The 18848-nt window shown below is 36.5% G+C and overlaps 1 pseudogene; it reads right to left on the bottom strand.

Annotated features, from left to right (window-relative positions):
• Positions 1 to 12532: 12532 nt before the first annotated feature.
• LOC112926441 (U6 spliceosomal RNA) lies at positions 12533 to 12633 on the bottom strand (annotated as a pseudogene).
• Between the last annotated feature and the right edge of the window lie 6215 nt (positions 12634 to 18848).

Below are 18848 nucleotides of genomic sequence, written 5' to 3'. Positions count from 1 at the left end.
GCCGTGGTACTTGACCAGGAAAAATTTACCCTCAGGTCACATTAGGCAACATCCTTAGCCATTTTTGATTGTCATGTCTAGGAGGATAATGCTATAAATAAACTCTTGAGTAGAAACCAGGGATACTGATAAATATCCTGCAAGGCATTGGATGGACATTCTTATAATAAAGAATTATATGGAGACGCCTGGGTGGCTCAGCGGTTGAGCATCTGCCTTTGGCTCAGGACGTGGTCCTGGGGTCCCAGGATTGAGTTCCGCTTTGGGCTTCCAGTGTGGAGGAGCCTGCTTCTTCCTCTACCTAGGTCTCTGCTTCTCTCTCTCTCTGTGTCTTTCATGAATAAATAGGTATAATCTTAAAAAAAAGAATTATCTAATCTAAAATATCAGTAAGGTTGGGGTTGAGAAATCTTGCCCTAAAGCTTTTTGATTTTTGATAAAATAGAACAACACTTTGAGTATTTGTGGAGCCAGTGTGCTTTATCTCTTACCACTCCCCACCACTCCCCACCTTTCTATCTGGACATCTCTGCCAGATGTTCTGTTCTTTTCTTATATACTACTGATCTCTCTGGAATAATTAGATTATGTTCACTTAGAAGTATTCATATTCATGTATTGGATATTAATTTCCTTAGTATTTACTTATACAAATATTTTTTAAAGTGTCCATAATAAATATGTTTTTCAAATCCCTCAAAAACTATATGTGGAAAAAAAATTCTAATTAAACTTTTTGCAGTTTATAATCTACAGTTCTTCCTCTGATTCAAATGTATAACAATAGTGGGTAACAAGTTTAAAAAAGAACATTAAAAATGCATTGCTGTGTTTAAAATAAGATTAATACTTTCACAGATCAACAATGAAAGGAAACATACAAACATAAGTGGATTGCCTTTTTATGAGTACAGAAATAACAGAGGTGAAGAAAAAATATTCTACCCTTGCAGAAAGAGATCCAAAAAATAAAAATAAAAATAAATAAAAATAAATAAGAAAAAAAAAGAAAGAAATCCAAAAGTCTTAGTTCCAACAAGAAAAATAAGCAAAACCTTACCAAAAAAATGAGCAAAGGACTTAAATAGACACTTACTTCTCCAGGGAAGATCAGTGAATGGCCAATAAGCACACGAAAAGATACTTATCATCACTAACCACTACGAAATGCAATTTGTTATTACTTTTTTAGGGAAATGCAAATTAAAACTATAATGAGGTACTATCTCATACTTAATAACATTAAGATAGTTATTATGAAAATAAAAATAGAAAATAACTAATGTTGGCGAGGTTGTGGAGAAATTAGAACGCTTGTGTATTACTGGTGAGAATGTAAAATCGTATGGTCACCATGGAAAATAGAATTTCCTGAAAAAATTAAATGAAATTACCATACGTTTCAGCAATCTCTTTTCCGAGTACATAATCCCAAAAACTGAGAACAGAGACTTGACCAGACAATTGTATATCCATGTTCACTAGCATTTTTCACAATAATCTAAATGTGGAAGGAAACCAAGTGTCCATCAACAGAAGAATGGATAAATGACACGTGGTAAATACATACAATGAAATATTAGTTAGCCTTACAAAGGAAGGAAATCCTAACATATCCTACAATCTGGATTAACTTCAAAGACATTATTCCAAGTCAAATAAAACAGTTGCAAAAGGGCAAATATTGTATGATTCTACTTATACGATGTATCTAGAGTAGTCATTAGTCTTTAGAATGGAAGTTGCCAGGGATTGAGGGGACAGAGGAAAATGGAATAATTGTTGAATATGTGCAGAGTTTTAGTTTGGGAAGATGAAAAGTTTTTGTGATGGATGGTGGGGATGATTGCACTATGATGTGGCTGTACTTACTGCCACCGAACTGTATACTTAAGTGGTTAAAATAATACATTTTATGTTATGTATATTTTGCCACAAAAAATGTTCCCAGTCCAAAACTGGAAACAACCAAAATGTCAACTAACATTTGAATGGACAAACAAATTGTGATATACTCATGCAATGGCCTATAACTTTTGAAGTGGGGAGAGAAAGTATGGGAAAGGAATTAGAATTACCATGGAAGTTCACTATGAGAAAAAGATAACAACTTCCACAACTCAAAATAGTTTTATCCCATAGAGTTCACATCTGAACTTGAAGAGATTTGGAAAAAATGGAGATGCGATGGCTCATGATATTTTTCTCGATATCTCATGTCAAATGTTATTTGGAATATATACCACTTTCCTTTTCAAATACAAGGTACCACAATTGTAAAGAAATATAAACTGTTTGCCCAATAGGATGCAGGTAAAAGATTGAGTATTCAGAGTCTGAAGTTGTGTAGAGAGTTCCAAGTGACCTCTGGCCAGTGCACACTGTATACTGTCTTCTTTAACCTCTAGCACTTGCTCCTATTTCCCTCCTTTTCTATGGCAGTTGCATCTCTGGGCTGCCTTTTGTGGAGTCAACAATATGAATAGCAATTCACAATAAGGCATTCTGCTTCCTAGGGGAAATTAAAGGAGGTAGTCTGTAATACTTGTAGCAAGTCTATAATTTCAAATTTGTCAAAAATCAGAAGGAAAAATATTGAAATATTCAAATCATTATCAGTTAACCTCTTTGTGGTTCACACCCCACATCAGGAGTTAATAGCTGGGATCTGTGGGCTCAAGTGATTAATTACCACATTTTATCAATTCTGGAATGCCTATTTGAAAATGTTTTAGCATTTTTAAATTGGGATGCATCTTACAATTCTGATATGATCATGTTCAGCTAATTAGCAGTCATTACCTATTTGTGTAAAAAGCTTCAAGAAAGCACCAACATCAAAGGATTTTAGCTTGATGAAATATGGTAATTCAGAGTGGCAAATAGAGTTCCCACTATATACCAAGCACTGTGTGAAGTGGTAAGAGTAGAGTGAAGAAAAAGTCAGATATAATCTTTCTCTTGGAATTTCCAGTCTGTTGAAGGAGACAGATATTAAACATATATTAAAATATAGTATAATGATTGAGATAATGGGGAAAACATGATAAACATTATTCTAGATGTTTCTGTGACTGTGTTTTGGGTAAGATTGATATTTAATTCAGTGGACGTAAGTAAAGCAGACTACCTTCCGTAATGTGGGTGGGCCCCCTTCAATCAATTGAAAGCCTGAGTGGAACAAAAGACTGACTGCTGCTGTTCTAGAGAACTCTGACTAATATAGCAACTTATTTCCTAGGTTGAGTGTTTTTATCTCTATCAAATGCTATGCTGTGTAATAAACAACTATTTGTAATGCCTCTATATTTCTATCTTAAAACTTAACCCAAGGATAATATAACCTACCAAAACAAATGATTAATAAAAGTCAACATAATGCTGTAAGTGTAACACAAAATTAAAATAAAATATAATAAAATAAGATACACTAATAATAAAATATTATATATTTCATCATACAAATGGATAGGCCTTGTGACCCTAAAAGATATATAATGAGTTAAACAAGTGGTTGCAATGATTTGTGATAAATAAGTTGGATTGTAAGATGAATAAGAAGACCAGAAGCTATTCTGTAGCAGGAGGAGCAGTAAATGAGGAATCAAAGGTTTTAGGTGGATGCTAAAGGAAAAACTACAGTTAGAAAAAGAGAAAAAGAAAAAGAAAAACCAAAAGAACTGAGGTTTGCTTAATGATAAGAGGTAAATAACTTTAAAGTAAGAAATACATTCCTAAGTCAAACTATAGACTATTAAAGAGACAGAAATGAGAAAAATATGATACTCTGTTAGTCTCATAAATGAGCTGGGCCATGTTTATTTAAGAATTGTGTCAAAGTATTCCATATGGTATATGAATGTTACCACATAAAATAGAGCGTTTTTGTCCACTCGTTGCTTCTAGTTCTTAATGAGATCATGAGACCGTGTTCTTTGATAGGAACCTGGAAATAAGAGATGAACTGGAAAAAGAAGCAATCACTCAGGAAAACTTTCAATAAGTGATTTCACAGAACAGAGTTCTTATTATAGAGCTATAAAACATTTACTATGCAAAGAATACCAATGAGATTAAATATTTTATATTTATTAATAATATTTTATAAGATCCTTCCATTTCATGTATCTTCATTAATTTAATAGTATTTGATTCTAAGTATGTTTTTAAAAGGGTCTCAAAACTCTCCCACCATATATTTAAATACAACAGGCCAGTTATTATCTCAAATATTAGTAATGATGATTCTGTTGATCATATAATTTTCTTTTCCTTTTTTTTAATAAAGATTTTATTTATTTATTCATGAGAGTCACACATAGAGAGAGGCAGAGACACAGGAAGAGAGAGAAGCAGGCTCCATGCAGGGAGCCCGACGTGGGACTCAATCCTGGGTCTCCAGGATCACGCCCCGGGCTGAAGGTGGCACTAAACTGTTGAGCCACCTGGGCTGCCCCGACCACATCATTTTCTGATATGAAAAACTCTTGAGAAGTTGAGTACAAAACATTGTGCAATATTCTATTGATTTGCATAGCAGTCAAATTCTTGAAAAAAAAATCAGAAAATATCAGAAAATAAATTGTTAACCTCACCAGATGACTCCAGCAAGACATTCAAGAATTATGAAAAATCCAGGGAAGTTTAGAAGCTGTAGGGATAGTGCTGTGCATTGTGAAAATCCTAGAATCTTTGGCCTCTCCTTTCTAAATGTCATTTTACTCTCCCTAATAACTATGACAACTGAAAAGCCTCAATATTTTCCCAAAATGCCCCCTGAGAGGTAGTAAAACCTAGGTTAATAACTAGGGTCTCAAAGCAAATGACTCACAACCTATTACTCTGAGCCCCACTTGCCACCAGCTGCCAGTTGGATGAATCAGCAACTCAAATCTAAGCCTAAACAAAACTTTAATAGTGGATCTCTCCACCAAAACCTGTTTTCCTCCCTTCAATATGAAGGTAACTCCATCTCCATCTCCATCAATAGCAACTCCATTATTCTAATATTCTTTTTTGCTCAGGTCAAAAACGTTGACTCCTCTTTTTCTCTCACACTCCACATCTGATCCAATATAGTCCGCTCTAGATACAGACTTTATCAAGAAAGTAATCCCTGTTACTAGCCAAGTAATATCATCCTAATCCAATCCACAATCATCAGTCATCCAGATTATTGCATTTTGTCCTTTTGATTCTGTTCTCATCACGGCACTCAGATTCACTCTTTGATCACAGGACTCAGAGCATATTTACTACTCTGCTGAAAAAACTCTCAAGAAGCTCACTATATTCCTCAGAGCAAAATCAGTATTTTTAAGTTCCTCTGAACTCATCTTGGACCATTCTATTTCATTCATTCTTCTTCAGCCACATGGGTATTATGCTGTTCCTTGAGTACTGGACACCCTCCTACCTCAGGGCCTCTGTACTTACCATTCTCACGTCTCAGACTCCTCCTTCAGATGACTTCATGGCTAGTTTCTTTATTTCCTTCAGGCCTTTAGTTGAATATCACCTCATCCAACCTTTCTTTGTTACCTTTTGTAGAATAGCAGCCATTTTCTCACCATGGCCCTTCCCATTTCTCTTGCAATATTTGGTTTGCATGTGTGTATACAGGTTGAGAAAGAGAGAAAGATTAATTTTTAAAAACTGGCTCATGTGATGGTGGGGACAGGCCAGTCCAAAATCTATAGGCAATTGAGACTATATTCTTTGGCTATCAGGCTGGAGATCCAGAGCTGAGTCATAGCAATGTTGAGATCAAAGGCAGACCAGAGGCAGAATCTCTTTTTTTTCAAGGGACCTCAATCTTTTCTCTTAAGGCTTTCAACTGATTGGATGAGGACCATACACATTAAGGAGGGTACTCTGTTTACTCAGACTAATGGTTTAAATGTTAATCACATCTTAAAAAATACCTTCACAGAAATGTCTAGACTGGTGTTTGACCAATAATTAAGAATGCGGGGTCTCTGTGTCCTTTACTTTCTTAAACATAATAGTTTTGAGTAGAAATTTTGCTTAGTTCTTTATAAATCACAAATCCTTCTCTTAGTACTAAATATGACAATAAATAAATAAATAAATAAATAAATAAGTAAATATAATATCTGTTTTGCATTGTAATTCAAGCTCTTTACTTCCAATAATTTCTGGAATCCTATGTTAAAAAGCCTGCATGCCATAATATGTTTGACTAGATTTTACATATTTTGTATACCAACTCTCATTTCAAGTCTGTGAATTTAAATTGGAATTTTATTAAGTAATTGATGTTCATAGTTTCATTTTCAAGAGTATCCAGATATGTACCAAATAATGAAATAAGTTTAGTGTCTAAATAGACTGAGTAATTTAATATTAGTAGTATTAATATTATTAATGGTATTATATTAAAAATAATTAATAATGTATTATTCACCACTCACTGATTAGATATATTCTTTTCAAGAATATGTTGGCCCAGAATAGACAAAATAGACTGTAGACTTCAAAAGATTGTTTACATTAAAAGGTGTTTCAAGCTAGAAGCACTTAACCTAACTCATTCTTGTCAGAGGACTGGCTAAGACATAGTTCTGAATTTCTTGTTAATAGAACTAAATTGCACTTGAGGTGGAATCCAGAGAAATAAAGTGTATTTCTCAGAACTTATTCTCTTGTAGATAGTAGAGACCCAATTCAAAAAAGTTAGAGTGAAACTAAAATCTATTTGCTGCCATAACTGAAAAAAATCCAGGGTTCTAGGTGCTTAAATTTTGCTGCCAAGTCTCTCACTCTCTTAATTTTGATTTCCCATACATGACTTCACTCTTGGCAATGCTCTTTCCTTATAATGACATGTCTGCTAGGAACTCCATGCCAACATTCTCATAACTCCGCCCTCCCTTTCCTTAATAATTTCAGAAGAGGGGGATCCCTGGGTGGCTCAGCGGTTTGGCACCTGCCTTTGGCCCAGGGTGCGATCCTGGAGACCCGGGATTGAGTCCCACGTCGGGCTCCCGGTGCATGGGGCCTGCTTCTCCCTCTGCCTGTGTCTCTGCCTCTCTCTCTCTCTCTCTCTCTCTGTGACTATCATAAAATAATAATAATAATAATAATTTCAGAAGAGGGAGATCCCTGGGTGGCTCAGCGGTTTGGTGCCTGCCTTTGGCCCAGGGCGCTATCCTGGAGTCCTGGGATTGAGTCACATGTTGCGCTCCCGGCTTGGAGCCTGCTTCTCCCTCCTCCTGTGTCTCTGCCTCTCTCTCTCTCTCTCTCTCTCTCTATGTCTATCATAAATAAATAAATCTTTAAAAAAATAATTTCAGAAGAGTCAAGTCAAATATGTATCTCTGACCCATTCACTGTTTCCAGAAAGATGAAATATGATGATTGTTCTGTTTGGGCCACATGTGCGTTCCTGAAGTGGGGATGGAGAAGAAAGAAGGGTAAGAATGGGGTATAGGTCTGGTCAACCTAAGTAATACAGACTAGTGTGGGATGAGACTGTTCTCAAAAGAAGACAGAAGGACCCCAGGAAGACTTAACAGGCAAGGGGTAGGTGAAAGCCACCACGTGGCCACCATATTCATTTCCCACTGCCTCAGAAATATTCATTTCACATCTGCTCAGAAGGAGCTGATGATTGACTAAAGGGCAGGAAAGAGAGTAGAAAAAGAAAAAGGATGAGAGGGAAAACCTAGACCTTCTAGTACCATGGATGGGACTTGTCAGAGAAAGCAAGATTAATCAGCTCAGAAACAAGAACGGGAGTGATGATCCCACAGGATCTAGTTTCCATTACATTCAAGGCATTTTTAACACGGAGCTAAACACGGAGTTCACTTTTTTCTTGTGATTACCCGGACTCCAGTGATGAAAATGAATATTTTCCACATTATTTGAGCATCCTGAAAATGGATATTTTCCAGGTTATATGGATTATGGCTTCTAGTTTTACAGTTCAGAGAGTATTTTTACAGTTTCTTGTACTATTTAGGTAAAAGTTACACAATCTTTATCTCTATGTCTTCCATAATGTGATGAAAAGAATGCCTCATTTTATTGGGCAATTACAAATTGCCAGACCCTATGTTAATATTTTTGCACATGTAATAAAATAGGCATTCACTGGAAGGCAGTGGAAACAGAGTAAAATAGAATCATGTAGAAAGTCCATGTGTCAGGTTAGTTGTATAATGTAATGATTAAGGCCATGTATCTGTCTTCTGCAGGCTGAGTAATAGACACCATTAGCTTTAGGCTGCTTGTAGCTACATGCTAGCTTGTCTTAAAATTTCATGTTCCATTTACAAAAAAAAAAAACTTTTTTTTATTTGAGATGGAAACCCATTGCTCTATCAGGCCATATATGTCAAGGTAGTTCTCATACATACATAATAAAGCACTCCTTGAATTGATAGAGAATATTACAGTGAGAAGAGAAGGAGCAGATCTAATAAGTCAGAAGCTCAGCCTCTTCTAATAAGCCAGAAGGTCAGCCTCTTAGACTGTAGAATTTCTTACTGGACTGCCTTCTACTAGACTAGACAAAGTCTAGACAAGTCACAAAAGAAAAATTGCAAAGCATTTGAGCAAGGCATTTAGCTTCTAGAGACCTCATTTTTCCCACAAAATACCTGGATCATATAATTTCTGTGAATCTCTGGAACTCTAAAATTCTAGTATCCTAAAAATAAGAATGTCTCATTTAATTTGTTCCTGGATAGAAGATGATTTAAATAGTTCTGATCAAATAGATATTGAAAAACAAAAACAAAGTAAATGTGTAAAATAAGAAAAGTTTCTTCTGAACTTGTGATAATTTTAATCATCTTGAAGTCACCCCCTGCATGAAGGAACAGTTATGGGATTAGTAGCTTGTCGACAGATTTCATGTTTGGCACTTCCCCTTGGTATCCAAAAATTTAAACTATGTGATTTATGAATATAGTTTGAGTTCTTATTCTCAGATGCAGCTGAATGCAAACATAGGTCTAAACCGTACATAATATTCCAAACTTCAGGAGACACCTCTCCTTTCCTAAGGGTTGTTTAAGTTTAGATTGACAATCCCTAGCACTTACTTTTAACAAAGTGAACTCTTCTGTGTTCCCATAGAAGATGATGCTTCATTTCTGAAATATCTTCATAGGTTTATATCAGGCAAAAGCATAGCACAACTACTAAACAATTTATGTGGTCTATCATTGTTGGTGCTGATTTATCTCCCAAGTATGGATAAAATATGTGAGAAAAATCAAGGTGAGAAGAGAATGGCCATCTTTTACTCATATTTTGGGCCTAGACTAATTCTCAGTTTAAGCTCTGATTCTGTTGGTTGTATTTTCATTCTAAGGAAGACTCAAGTCAAATGATAATTTACTTTTAACAATCTCACAAGACTAAGATTTTACAGAGCAGTAGTGTGCACTTATAATTTTTCTAGCCTTTTCTGCATTCTGATGCAAAACAAGCATTAGGGAGTTGTTACACAATTCTTTAAGACTGATTCTACAACTTTTATTCAATTTCTCCAGGGCTAAGTAACTTATTAAGCTGTATTTCTAGGCAAGAAATAAATGATCACAAAGCTATATATTTCATACTTCAGTAATTTAAAAATTTTGGACTCAGTAAATTTAATATACTCATTAAGTGATTTTGTGAATATTTACCCTCTTATTTCATATAATGCAAGGAAAGAAGTATATAATATTTTTAGTTTTCCATACCTGTACTATTTGAAAACATGAAAATTCATAATTTTTTGGTGGAGACTGGTCAGAGGAATAAAGATTGCAATTTAATTTTCAATAATTTTTATGTCACTTGTGTTAAATTTGCCTTTAAATTATTGCTGTCACTTAAAGTTTTTGGTTGTCATACTGATACCAAATTAATAAGACTGGGGGTGCTTGGGTGGCACAGTCAGTTAAGCTTCTGACTCAATTTTGGCTCACGTCATGATGTCAGGGTCATGAGATGGAGCCCTTAGTCAGGCTCTTGCTCAGCGAAGAGCTGGATTGAGATTCTCTCTCTCCTTCCCCCCTGCCTCTCCTCCCTGCTCATGCACTCTCTCTCTCTCTAAAAATAAATAAATAAAATCTGAAAAAAAAGATTATCAGAATACTATCCATAACCCTTGTAGGACCTTCACAAACTTTAAAAATCAGATAAGATTAATGGCATAAATTTCAAGAAGTTTCAAGTGTACTTGGTGAAATGATTACTACAATCAAGTTAATTAACACATCGATCATGTCACACAGTTACCTTTGAGTTATACACCCATTATAGTAGTGGTAGAAGGAAGAGAGTGATTAATTTTCTCTGATTGTCTTAGGGAAGTATTTACTACAAGATGTTTATGTTGAGTCTGGATTCATGAGTACCATAGTTGAGAACTGAGAATACAAAGTACACAGAAAAGAATCAACAGAGCAAGGCTGAGACTGCTATCCTTACAAAATCCTGCTTGCAAATTTGGCCCTTCGCTGGTGTCTGGAGACTTAGATTTTAGAAGTGTTCCTACTGTGCCCTAATAAGAATGTTTCACTATGCCTAAACTATCTGTACAAATAATACAGCTTTTGCTGACACCTGTTTTCCTTTTGAGAGTCTGAAAATTTGGTATGTGCTGGGGAGTGAGGCTGAGGGTGCCTAAGTGACCAGTCCCCCGTTAAAAATCCTGGACAGAGTTTCTTTCTTTCTTTTTTTTTTTTTAAAGGATTTTATTTATTTATTATAAGGATTTTTAATAAAGGATTTTAGTAAATCCTTTATTATATAAAGGATTTTTAAAATTTATTTACTAACGAGAGACACAGAGAGAGGCAGAGACATAGGCAGAGGGAGAAGCAGGCTCCCTCCGGGGAGCCTGATGTGGGACTCGATCCCAGGACTCAGGGATCACAACCTGAGCCAAAGGCAGATGCTTAACTACTGAGCCATCCAGGGGTCCCTTTATTTGTATTCTTTAACTGTAATAAATTACAACCAAGATTATGACTGTGTTGCTTAGTTCTTTGAATCCTCTTAGCAAATCAACCTGGGGGTAGTCTTGGAGAGACCCAGCAGAGGATAGATTTTTGGGAGATCACTTCTGACAGAGAAAAAAATAGTGGTCGAGAAAAGGACCACTTGTCAGGAAACAGTATGTTTTGGGAACTGTATCTCATTTTGAACAAGTCTGCTAATATGGGGAGGACTATTATACAATAGGCCAAAAAGGACCTTAAACATTTTCTAGGTATTTGGTTATTTCCCTTTCTAAGGACTTCGATTAGTTCAATTCTTATTTGACCAAGCCTTCTTAAAAGATTCTTACTGAGAATGAACACAGAGAGGTAGTAATAGTCCAACTCAAGTCATGGACTCGACTCAAATATTGCTGCCCCAAGAAAATTGTCCTGACTCCAATCAGTAAGAAATAGAATCTGTCCATGGTATTATTTTTGAAAATATTTATTGTAAAGTAAGCTCCTTGAGAGAAGGATTGTGTTGTATTTGCTTTTATTTTTCCTTAATGCAGTGCCTAGCATAGTGTTTTATTAATAGAAAACATTTAATAAATATTGTATTTATGATCCCTTATGAGATTATGAGCTTCTTACAAGATGGGACCGTATTTTATTCATCTTTGTATCTCTGTAATCTAGTACAATATCTGGTTTACATTATCCATTCTTTCATTTTCAGGATATTTATTGAACATCTATGATGTGGCACACACAGTTCTAGGTACTTGTAATTAAATAGAAAACAAGATAACAGGGCTAACTGTCACATGGGAGCTGAATAAATGTTTGTTGCATTCAGTGATATTTTTCAGCCAGACTCTTGATTTACCACAAGCCTGGCGCTGTGAAAGCTGTCCCTGTCTTTATCCTATACTTTGTTTGCCTTATCCTCTTATCGGTACAACGTAATTCTGGTTTTGAAACTAGGATAACTACTGCTGCTCTTGTCATTTAGATTTTTTCTCTTCAGAAATGACTCCTGGTCTGAAACTATTCTAGCCAAAAACACAATTTCACTGACCAAGAAAGAATATGGCAATTATAAATAGCAAATGTAATTAGGATTATGTGTTCCAATGAAGGCAGGGATTTTTGCTTGTTTTGTTCAATTCCATAGTCTCAGAACTTTGAATAGTGCTTTCTCAATAAAAATTTGTTGAGTAAATTAGTTGAATAAATAATCTTATGTCAGTGTCAAATGAAAGTTTTATCAATGAAATATTATTTAAAATCATCTTTTGGAAAATAATTTTAGCCAGGGGAGCCAAAAAATGCAACTATAACTTAAAAGCTGAAAAACTCAAGATGATTCTATAATGAAAAAATTTCCAGAGATGGGAGGCAGAGAAGTTGGTCACTGGGTGCTTTGCCGTTAATAACTTGCAATAATAACTTGACTTTTGTCTGGTCATTTTAAACTTTATGTGTCTCACTTTTCTCATCTGTGAATTGAAGATGTTGAAAGAGGTTTCTACACTCTCTTCCAACATCAGTATTAAACCTATGTGATTGTTTAAAAGGAATGATACCTGATGGGAGTTATGTATTTGTGTGTCATCTTTGAGCCATGCTAATCTTCTGTGTATCATTCCAATTTTAGTATATGTGCTCCCAAAGCAAGTACCTTAATGGGAATTTTGTAAAACCTAATTTGACTGGTTCTGTAGACTACTTCCATGGGTTGCTGGTCATTTTCTCATATTCAAAATTTATTAATGTCTGAGACAGTGATGACAATGGTGATGGGCAGGCAAATAATAGAAACAATTGTATCAACTTACAGGAAAAACTCTTTCTACCAGATGAAGCTTTATTAGAATATAAAATAAAATAGAAAGCTAGGGGATGAGTAAGTAGGGAATAAAATAAGATGATACATTTCTATTGGTCTCTTATGGTGTATTTGAATTTAAGTTGTGAGTTTCAGGAAGGTTGAATTGATGTAGACTGATCCAGGAAGTGGACTTCCTTTTCTGGAAAATTTCTCATGGAACTTCACATGCTCCATATACATTAAATCTGTTACCATTATTTTTAATAGTGATATGTTTTAGTAGATCTATTATTTATATTTAATATATAATAGTTTCTAATAGACTTGTATAAATTGGTAAAACAATGTATTTGATACAATAAAATGAATACTGGAGATAATTACTTTCTGTGCCAAACCTCTTGAGAGTTAACACTTAGGTAAAAATGCTTTAACACATAGATCACATTATTGAAGATTGCCTTGGGACAGGCTGCTATTGCTATTTATCCAAATATACAACTCTCTGGTGCTTTCATCAGGAATGAGAATTCTTAGACAAAAACAAAGAATTACCTTGGAGCCTGAAACAGGCAGACAAGTAGCTTTAAACAGTAAGCAATCTTTTCAGATTGATTTTTTTTTTTTTCTTTCATCAAGAGTCAGTGTCAATGATGTCTGGCTTTCCCCAGGATTCAGGACATAAAATTTTTATCTTAGGAAATGTCTGTTAAAAACAGACAGGGCGCCTGGATGGCTCAGTCGGTTAAGCATCCAACTTTTGATTTTGGCTCAGGCTGTGATCTCAGGGTCTTGGGATCTGCTTAGTGCCCACTCCACTTGTACCTCTCCTTCCTCCCCCTCTGTCCCTTCCTCCACTTGTGCACCTGCTGTATGCCCAAGCTGCGCTCTGTGCACACCCGTGCACATGCTCCCTCACTCTCTCTGTCTCTCTCTAAATGAATAAATAAAATCTTAAAAAAAAAACCAAACAGACAGTAGAGTGTACTTTTATCTTATGATGCCTATAATTTAGCAGCAGGCTTTTGTTGTGTCTGTCCATAATTATTTATCTGGAATGTAAGTTTTTGAGGGACCTGATTCTGGAAATGCATAAGACTATCATAAAGATTTATGCTTGGATTTTCAGTAGAAACTTTTAATAATCAAATGTCTTTTTGATTTATTATACTTTGGGTTAAATATGAAGGGAGTAGGGGATAATTCTTCTAAATCCTTTTTTAAAAAACTAAAAAAAAGTTTAAGGCTGCTAAAATATGACCTCTCAAAAACTTCTCAGCAAATTTTTGAGAAAACAGAATTGTGATTTGTAAATCATATTGATGGTGAAACTAATCTTAAAGTGAATTTCACATAAATTTTAAGTTCATTGTATCATTCATGAAGCTATTTGTAGATAATTTTTCAAATATTGTATCAGAATCTAGTCTTCTTTGTCTAAATACTCTATTTTGGTTTGACTTTGAAATTCTCATCATTACATATTGGATAGCTCCTTGATTTTTTACTCATGTCATTTTCAAAGAAATCATAAAAACGTATGTTATTAAAATTTATATTTCATATTTTTTCCATCAAATTTGTCAGTGGTAGTCCTCTGCTATAAGACTACCTTATCCAATACCAATATTCTCTCTTCTGTTTATGCAATTCTTCAAAGAATTCATCCAACCCCGAATCTCCAACCTCAAATTCCAAGTTAGTTATAGCCAAATCCAGTTGGTTATTAATTCGATTGATAGATATTTATTGAGTATCTTCTGACCTGCTAAGCACTGTGTTGAGAACAATGGTGAGAATTTCCCCCATCCTGGTCTTTCTTTCTTCTTGTTTCTTCATTCATTCTTTTGTTCTATTTTGTGCCAGAAAAAGTACTAAATGGAGGAATTACAATTTACAGTTTCTGGGAGACATGAGAAATATAAATAGACAATTCAACTTTATGAAGCAGGTTCTAGTAGGATTAAAATTTTTCACAGGAAGCTCTGGAAGATGGGTGGGCATAGAGGTTCAAGAAAGGGTTCTGCATTATTTAGTATCTTGCCTGAGATATCAAAAGATATCAAACCAGTTGTCTTGGTTTGGATTTCTCTAGAAGTTGACCTTGAGACAAAGATTCAAATGCAAGTAGTTTATTTGATAAACTCGTAGACAATTGGGGAAATAAAACAGGCAGGAGAAAGATGCCAATATAAAGTGTATGTGATCAGTACAGCTACCACCATGGACAACTGGAATTCCATCCCTCTAGGGAAATAGGAGAAACACTGTGGTATACAACTTAGAGTTATCCATCATCCTTTGCCCCAGGTTGAAGAATCTGGTTTTTATTTACCAAGTCCTTATTCATCATTGTCCACTTCTGGGGACCCTGAATCTTGTCACTTTTGGCTTTCCTTATGCATGACCAAATGTGCTTTTGTGGCTTAAGTAAAACCTTTAGATCAAGTAATATAGATATTTACATTAAGCGGCCGTGGGTGTATATAAATGAATGCAGGCATATGCACAGGGTAGCAACAACATCTGCTAAACCAGGTAATTCATAGAAGGAATTTAACACAGGAAATTGGTTGTGAAGGTGTCAGGAGTGCTACAAGAACAAATGGAGAAAAGTGAGATGATATCATGATTAGCAACTGCAGGAAGCCAATATGACCCCTATGGCAAAGAGGAACACAGAGAAGAAAGAGTATGTCTGAGCCCAGGAGTCAGGGCTGTGCAGCAGAAGTTTGAATCACTGAGAAGACAAAACAACCATTGGAGATGTTGATTAAAAGAGTCAGATAAAGATATACCCTGGTGTCTATCTTCCTGTTCTCCAGAGTCCAGCCAGTACTTCCTATTGACCAAACCCAGCTAAGAAGACATTAGACAAAGAAGCATGATGAGTGTGGCTTCAGGGATCAGGCCCTTGTAATACACAGCAGACTGGAGGAGGGCAGGGGATAGATCTAAGCCAAAAGGCAAATAATCAGCCAGGTTTCTTTAGGATATATTGTCTAAGCAGAGTTGTCAAGATTTTCCCCACCTTATTTTATTTTGCACTTAAAAAAAAAAGATTTTTATTCATTTATTTGAGAGAGAGACAGAGGGAGAGAGCACAGAGCGGGGTTGAGGGGGGCAGGTGGCTGACAGAGGGAGAAGCAGGCTCCATTCCAGGACCCTGGGATGATGACCTGAGCTTAAGGCAGACGCTCCACCAACTGAGCCACCCAGGCACCCCTATTTTGCACTTTTAGTCAACAGATCATTTCTATTGCATTCAGGGTAGTCTCTTTCTAACTCTAAAATGTGGTATACTCAGGTTGTTTTCCCAGTCTACAATCCTCCTTTCTATATCTAATAGTCTTTCAGAGTCCAGGTTATCACCTTCCCAAGTGTTCTAGGTGGCAGTCGTGTTCCCCTTTCCTGGGAATTTTAGTGTGTGTGTTTGTGTGTGTGAGACACACTATTTATTCTATGCCACCACGCATTGGTTCCTGTTTAATTAGTATTTTATTTGCTACTTCCCCACCTCCCTGAAGGGTAGGGACCTGTATGAGTTAGGATTACATCATGCTGTTTGATAGAAAAGCAAAAATGTCACTATTTTTCTCTCTCGTGTAAACATGGGTCATGTAGGCTGATATGACAGTTTCCCTATCATCAGGGATCTGTATCCCTAATCCAAAATATATTGCTTCTACTTCATGGTCTGAGTTAGCTGCTGTGAACCTAACCATTATGCCTACATTCTAGCTAGCAGGATGGAGGACATGAAGAAGAGGAGGCCAAACTCCTGTTGGATCACTTTAAGGTTATTACACATCGTATGCACTTATAGCCACATAGTGACATGGTCACACTTGGATGCTGGAGAGTCTGGAATATTACTTATTCCAAGTAGTCATATATATTATGCTGATCCTTTAAGAAGCAAACGTCAAAATGGAATTGGATGTGCAAAAGCTTAACTGAGGCAGGGGGAATGCCTACGAAGAATAAAGGAGAGAGAGGAAGAACAGACAGGGAAAACTTTCAGATCATGATTTTCAGATCATGTCAGATCATGCAGATCTGACATCTGAGGAAGAAAGGAATGGAGTAGAAAGAACATATGGCAGTGCAACTCTGAGAGAGTCCCCGCCAGGCCTGTAGGAAACCCAAGAGCAAAGATTTCTCATGAAAGAAGTCTGATGTTGGGCATGAGTTGCCCAGTTTGCTGCCCCTGTGGGTGCTTGGTCCTCCCAGCTGGCTGTCTCTGACAGGGGTTATTAGTGGCACACCTGCAGGTTGCCATACCTGGTAACCACAACGCCCTTGATTCTATTACTATGGAATTTTCACAGAACCCTTCCTTCCACTTCTTTTAATACGATATTTTATACATGGCTGTGGAATATTATACACATGTGCTTTCTAAGTTAACTGCTCACTTTAATTTTTTATTTATTTATGATAGTCACAGAGAGAGAGAGAGAGGCAGAGACACAGGCGGAGGGAGAAGCAGGCTCCATGCACCGGGAGCCTGATGTGGGATTCGATCCTGGGTCTCCAGGATGGCGCCCTGGGCCAAAGGCAGGCGCCAAACCGCTGCGCCACCCAGGGATCCCTAACTGCTCACTTTAAATGTCAGTTTATACTGACATTTTTTCCTGGTTTTCTAAGCAAAACCTAACATTTACAGAGACTCTCAGATGTAACAAGATTATGAGTTCCAACATATCTTCAAAAACCAAGAAAATTTTTCTAAGAGAGATGGGATCTTATTAAGTGTTTAATGGAAGTTTTTAAAGGGGATGAACAAAGGAAGCATAATATTATGGGTTTGTAGACTTCAGAATGAAGGAAATGAACACATATAATTTCATAGATGAAATTGAGCTCAACTTCTGCTGTTAGGGAATGGCTGAGGAAAAGGAGGCACAGATAAGAATTTCCCTAAGTTTCCGTGGTACATTAGGCATCGTCAGGCCTAGGTCCCTGGTGCCCTGATTTCCCAATATTATGGTGTGTGCTCTGCTCCTGCCTCTCTTTTTGGATCGGGCTTTATCACCAAACTTTGCTACCTGATAAGTTGTATTTGGAGGTCATATCCTACAAAAGGAATTGAACAAAAATAAAGTGACTTGAGGTTTTAAAGGTCAGGCCAAAAAGGCTATTTTACTGGAGAATGAAAGACTTCGTTATCCCCATTAAGCGTAATAATTGGTGACTGATAGTCATAATGCCTTATGCTCTGGTTAACCTAATCAACAGAATCTGTAAAATATCAATCCATTCACTGCTTACACTAGGAGGTTCTTCTGGAGAAATGGTAGGCTTTCATATTAATTGGAACAAATTGCACATAATGGGTTTCTCTAAATGGTCTGATGCCTCACACTGTCAAATCTTCACAGTTCAGATCTGGAGGATCACTCTCCTGGGTCTAAAGATGCAAACAGCTTCGTCTTCCCAAAGTTGTTCACCTGCCGTATTAGAGGATTGCCGCATGAATCACAAGTAATAGTACTTTGCTACTCCTTCTCCCATTATTGTTAAGCAAAAAATAAACTGCAAAGCTAAACACTCACCCCAGGCTTACTTACATCTTCATTTCCGTACTTCTGAGAATTCAGGTGCATTTTCAACAAGTTTACAGCTTCAGAAGACATTAATCTAGGCCTTCGGTTGCAGTAACGTTCTGCCAAATGCAGTGCTCTCAGGATGGCATCATGTGTGCTACTAATAGTGCCTTAAATCTCTCTAAGATCCTGCCAACCTCCATGATCAAGGCTGCTCCAGGGGAGCTGTTTGAAGAGACTGCTGATGCTCAGTATCGATAACAAGGAGCCAAGGGTGAAGGAAGGCTGCATTCAGTACTGAAACTGCGTCTTCTTTTACAATAAACACCTACTGCGTACTTTTCTCTTTTGGACCTGGATGTCATAATGATAATCAGAGAAAGGTCTTCAACAAAGAGGAGGTAATCGGCCCAATTAGGTGTCAATAAATGCATCATGCAAACTCCAGGAACAAGATAAACAACCAACCAGATCAGGATTGTGCTAGTTTGTCCTGACTTTTCTGCTCTGTTTCCA

This window comes from Vulpes vulpes, chromosome 1 (assembly GCF_048418805.1).
Source record: "Vulpes vulpes isolate BD-2025 chromosome 1, VulVul3, whole genome shotgun sequence".
Taxonomy (NCBI): Eukaryota; Metazoa; Chordata; class Mammalia; order Carnivora; family Canidae; genus Vulpes; species Vulpes vulpes.
Note: the sequence above shows the minus strand (reverse complement) of the source record. Positions and strands in the feature narration are given on the sequence as shown.